Consider the following 6434-nt stretch of genomic DNA (forward strand, 5'->3'; position numbering starts at 1 on the left):
CATGAAGCAGAGAAGGAAAAAAACATGACCACCTTGTGTCATTTTAGCCAAGAAGCGCAACAAAAGGCATCTCTTTTCTGCAGTAGATCCCTTCCAGATCTCATGCCCACCCCCAAGTCTGTTCCGATGGGGCCTGGAAGTTACCTTGCATCTGTATTTTCTCATAAAAGGTGACAGCAGCACTGAAGCTGGTTCTGGTTTTAGTTAACAGCTAAACACAGTTAACAGTTTAGCTAAATCTCCCTATGGTTTCCTGGGACACCTGAGACTGTGACAACTCTGTCTGTACAGAGGAAATACCCATGGTCTCATGGAAGGGTGGTTTTTATTGCCCTGCTTTGTAATGCCCAGCACAAGCCAGAGTACTGTGACATTAATGCTGTATACAGGTGGACACCTGGAAGTATGTCATACTTCACAACTTATAGAATCATATAGAATCATAGAATTGCCCAGGTTGGAGGGGGCCTTTCATATCATCTAGTTAAACCATCAACCCAACACTGACAAAACCCATCACTAAACCATATCTCTAAGCACTATGTCTACCTGTCTTTTAAATACCACTGGGGATGGTGCCTCCACCACTTCCCCGGGCAGCCTGTTCCATCTTCTGCCCCACAGACGGCCTGGACAAATACGGCTCGTTAGCTGCCAAGGTCTATTCTGGTATGCAAATTCCTGTGCGCTCTGAGCAGTGCCCTTCAGCTCAGGCTGGGAGACCTCTGATAGCATGGTCAGAAAGCCCAGACACAACCAGTCTGAGATGCTGTTTTTTGGGACTGGTCAAGGCCAGGAGAAAACTCTTAATTTCTAGTTAAATTGTGTTCACTGTGCTAATTGAACTGGTTTACTTTTCGGTTCTCCTGCTTGAGAATTTTTGTTTATTAAACTCCAGCATTCAGTATTGGCCCTCGAGACTAACACTTGCTGTAGTGGCAAATTTATTAGGACTCCCCCAGGTATTGAATAGGCTGAGGTTTTTTTATTATACGCACACAGCTTCTTTACACTCGCACCGTACATGAGCCAGTGTGTTAAATAAGATCCAAGGCCCATTAAATGAAGAAGCCCATCTCTGCAAAGAAGACTCCCCGGGAACCTAAACCCTGCCTGGTACCTCCCAGCTGGCTCACCCTTGCTCTGTCGTGTTGGCTGAAGCCACCAGTTTTTGGCAGATGCTTGAGAGCCAAGATGCTGATGTCCTTGGCACAGCAAAGGGATGGGAGCATCCTTGAGAGTTGTTCGTTTTTATTATTATTTCTGTAGCAACGCACAAGGAACTGGCTGCTGGCAGCAAAGGAAGATGTACAGGAGAAAAGAGCTGATCCTATTTCTCCTCTGGACCATTGCACGTGTTTAGAGCTAAACCTGACCGGGATGGAGCCAGAGGCTCTCCAGGGGGCGTTCACAAGCACAGGCCAACAAGGGTCAAGAAGGAATGTTTCAAAATCCCACTCAGAAAGCCAAACACCTGAATTTGGTATTTGTGTGTGCGGTAGCAAACCCCAGCTTCATCTCTTTTTGATGGGGCTTCCCTCCATAGGTCTGCATTTAGGCGTCAGCTTCACGCCCCCCACTTTTCTCTGCAAGCGAAGGCCAGGATTCACCGCACAACGTTTTTTGTCCCTACCTCCACCACGAGGCTGTGGGACAGAGCTCACAACCTGGGTCCAAGCTGGAAGGAAAGGAAGGAGGACGGTTTCATACTCAGCGCTTTCTGACGGGTGAGCCCTTTGTACCATCCTGAGCCCTACACGACTGTTTTTTTCAGTGCAGACACACCAAAGGGAGGTATTTTCTGCTAAGGCTTCCCCTTCTTTAGTCACTGAACCAGCCTCTGTATCTTGGGGTGCTTGCTGGGAACATCACGAGCCACCTGGGACCCCTCAGTGCCTCTGACCCCCCCCAAAAGGGTCACTAGATCTGGGCTGAAATCTTCTTTTGAGGTAGCATTGGCTGGATTCGATACATTTTGTTAAAATGCCATAGGTCTGATGCTCTGTGCAAATGTCAAGCGTCTAGAGAGCTGCTGAGGCTGGGAAGCCGCTTGTTTATGGGAAACTCTGGAAACCTTCCAATTTCTACTCAGTTGAGATCAAATCAAACTTTTTAAACAACAACCCAGTGAGTTAAGAGCTTTGCCTTTGCACCAGCTCGATGAATCAGATACATATTAAAATTACTTTAGCAACTCTGGCGCTTCTCTGCTCTGCAATACAGTGTTTGCCAGACACTGTGAAAGGCGTGAATAAATGAGACTCGTTATTAATTAGATTTCAGAATTACATTTATGAGCCGGGAAAGGAGGAGCCAAGGTACTGGAGCCACCTTGTTCCTGGATTTAGGATTCGCTGGAATAAAAAGCATGAACTGGGATCTGTGTGGTTTTATCTCTGGCCCCTGAGCATCACAGGCTCTCTCCTGCTCAGCCCCATCAGGCGTGCGCAACCATGGCTGACGATGCTGTTGCAGCAAAAGCCCATAGTACAGATGCACTTAGATGTTAAAAACCTTTGTTTTACCATTTGGGTCAGATTTATTTACAGTGTGGGTCTTACTGCCCTGGCACCAAGCTCAGTTTTACTGCCAAAGCTGTGCCCCCTGAAGGAGCACTTCAAGGGCAGCGTGAATACACCGTTGCTCTTACATCTGTGCCACTCTCACAGCGGGATTGTGGCTGGAAGCTTTTCAAGGACCAGGCTGTTGTTTGGGGTTTTCAGCTAAGAAGCGTAAAAAAAGTGTAAACCACATGGGTAGTGTCCTACTGAGCACGATCAGAAAACCGCTCTTAGAATCAGAGAATCATGGAATCATAGAGTTGTCCAGGTTGGAAGGGACCTTTAAGATCATCCAGTCCAACCATCAACCTAACTCTGATAAAAAAACCATCACTAAACTACATCACGAAGCACTATGTCAACCCATCTTATAAATACCTCCAGGGATGGTGCCTCAACCACTTTCCTGGGCAGCCTCTTCCAATGCTTAATAATGCTTTCAGTGTAAAAATTTTTCCTAATATCCAATCTGAACCTCCTCTGGTGCAACTTGAGGCCATTTCCTCTTGTCCTATTGCCTGTGATTTGGGAGAAGAGACTGACCCCCCCGGATACACCCTCCTTTCAGGGAGTTGTAGAGAGCGATAATACTCCAGGGGTCAGATACTGCACACCATTAACATCTCTTGGATGCTCAGAAGGACAGAAACCTACAACCAGGTTCCTCTACCACTTGAAAACATAGTTATTTACACCCCCGCTCAGCATTAGTAACAAGACCACCAGCACAGAGCAGGTCTCAAGGCAGGTGTACCCAGATACAGGGACGGTCCAGCACAAGAGGCAGCTCCACCATGGCTCATCGGTGGCAGCCAGTGCTGGGAGCGCTTCTCTGTGACTGGACCAGCAACTGTTTTCCCCTCACATAAGCCATTTTGGTGATGGTGACATCTCCTCCTCATTCCAAACCGGACCAAAAAAAAAAAACCCCAGACACCTAAAAAACAAACACCAAAAATAAAAAAGCCAAAACAATGTTGAGCCCAACAAACCGCAAAGTAATAAACCAACTTGGACTATGGGAAACATTTTGAGATATTTGAAAGCTTTTGCTTTAGTTTCAGCTTCTTATTACACTTTTTAAAATGAATTATTTCTTTAAAAATTTGTTTCATTCCAAAAGAAAAGGTCTAGAACTGTTTACTTACACATACATGTAAGCAAATGAGAACTTCTCAATAATTTTTCAGCAATTTTCTCAGCTCAGAAGACAGTGGTTGAAAAAAACCCCTCCCCTTATCTCACCTGAAATGCTTCATGTTGGTGGGGACTTTGACAAGCTCTGGCTTTTCAAAGCACATCTCCAGCTTTGAACATTTTTTTACTTTTTGATGGTGTTCAAATTCTTTCCATTGCTAGAAGGAGCTCAAAGGTAGTCCCTGCTTCTCACAGAGTTTTCTCCCTTCTCCTTCTTTCAAAGTACCCCAGGTCTCCATTTATTCGATATGGACTTTGACATGGGAAAGTGCTTGTCTTTTAGCACTGCAAGCTGCTTCCCCAAAGCCTTGAGTTATACCTGCTTTAATAAAAGCACAGAGCTTTAGGCAACTGGGACACAAATGATTTCTCTTCTGCGCTATTGAAATGCTGCTTTCTAAGTACATTCAACAGTGTATTAGAAACAAGTCTCTAATTAGCCATAGAGTACCGAAGACCTGACTGCCTAATGTAAAAAATCAACATCATGAAAACTTTGAGAATATCAAAAAGAAGCAAGGGAAGAACACAGGTCATTTCCAGCCATTCCCTACCCACTTAAACCCCATAATTACAATATTATCTTTAATATCAGGGGACAGTGGAGAATGTAAGATCATCATAAGACCAGAATAATCATCCTGAAGACAAAATAAATTAATCATTGACCTCTGTTGTTATAATAAGAATTCACAAGAAAAAAAAACAAAACAACCCCACATTGAAGTTCAATTTACTCCAGTGTTCCATGTTCTTTCTATCTCCTGTAAGGCTCTGAAGTAGAGTTTCTTTAATAAAAATGACTGATGAACACCAGTTGCTTCAAATTACCCATTTGTATGTATCACTAGAGCCCGTGTAACCCACCATGTACAATATCACCGGCTTTTGATGCTGTTTTGGAGTGAGATAGAGGATGAAAGTTGGGATTCTTTACTCAGAAAGGAAACAGGGTACATCTCCCAAATACAGATATGCAAATCTGTCAATGTATTTCTGGTAAAAACATAACTGGCCAACAACTTTTCTGTTGATGCTCTGCTATATTCAAACCAGAGTAACATTTCACTGTCAGCAAGGACTGCTTGGCTACTCAGGGATCAAAGCAGAGCAATTGCCAGTCTGGACAAGGACTGAGCCAAAACCGCTTTGAGAAGCGTCTCCGCTGTGTTTCATAACACAACAGCCTGTAAGAGAAACTGAGGAGAAACGTAAAACCATCACTGACAAGATGTTGGAGACTACATACAGTCTGCAGGACTGGTTAGTAATGGAAAAGACAAGTTACGCACCTGGTGATGTCCCCCAGGTAGATGGGGCACAGGGAATGCGAAAGCCCTGACATACTCTGGGAGGTGGCAGGAAGGTGATCCTCTTCCAATGCTGCTGGACCAGGTGCTGGTACCACATCTCCAGGGTCCTTTGGCCAAATCGCTGCCCTTGCACCACATAGAGGGGTGGGAACGGTCGCAGGAGTCCTGGGCCAAAGGTGTTTCTGCCCAACCTTCTGCTCCCTCTCTTTAGGAGGAGGAAGAAGGAGGACGAAACCCTGCATCCAGTCATCTCCTACATCTTTTAGTTGTGTACCACCTACACACACACGCAAACACACACTTCCATGTTGTCAACTTTTTCTGCTGGCACAACTGGAGATAAAATTACAACAAGACAGAATTACAATGAAAGAGGTGGCTAGAAGTCATTCCAGTATTGTAAAACAAGTCCCATTTATTTTGTTTATTAATTAATAAATAATTACTTATTTCCAAATACAGTTGCATCAATGGACCGGGCTGATGACACACAGTTTCTTGGACAGATGGCTTAGGAAGGCACTGAACACCCAATGAGGAGTTGATAAAAATCCACACATTTCAATTAAACTGCACTCTCTAAAAGAAATCCAGCATTTTTCATGAGGAAATGTGAGCTCCTGGGACAGAGCCACAGCTGCGGGATGGCCGTGTCTGCTGTGTGACAACCGGACTGGAAGGTGTGGTTGCCCCAGAAGGAGAAGGAGGTTCAAAGGGAGGCCATTCTGGCCTTGGAGCCAAAGACTAAGGAAGGCTGGTTTGGCCTCAGTCACATCTGCCATAGAATGAGCCTCAGGGCACCCACAAATGCAACATGCCAAAAAAAAGGCTACACACAGGAGAAGGGAGCAGTGAAGGTAATATCCCTTTGTCCCCTTCAGCCTGCGGTGCTTCCGCGCATGCAAAGAGCCCGTGGTGTCCTTTAGTCCCAACCACTGGCTGCTGGCAAGGCAGAATTCAGCTAAGTTTGCCTCAACACCTCTTTAAGCTATGATTTAATGTCACTGTCATTTGCATCATGAAACAGTCCTTTCCTACAACTGCTTTCACGACTATTGCACATTTCCCATAGCCCCCCCCAAAGAAAGAAGTCAATTCACAGCTGTATTCACATTTTGCCTAGTAACGAACCTCCTCCATCCTAGTTTTCCACAGCAGCAATGGGAAAAAAGAACAACCCAACAAACACAAACAGAAAAGGGTAAGGAAAGAAAACATTTGTTATTTGAAAAGTGGCATTTGGCTTCATTTTAACACACAAACATTTTGTGCTCACCATCACAGGCATTACTGCTGTCTTATACTGATATGCAAATGACTTTTTTTATGGGTATATTATATATATATTAAAAAATAATGGGTT

The sequence above is a fragment of the Numenius arquata genome, chromosome 10 (assembly GCF_964106895.1).
Source record: "Numenius arquata chromosome 10, bNumArq3.hap1.1, whole genome shotgun sequence".
NCBI lineage: Eukaryota > Metazoa > Chordata > Aves > Charadriiformes > Scolopacidae > Numenius > Numenius arquata.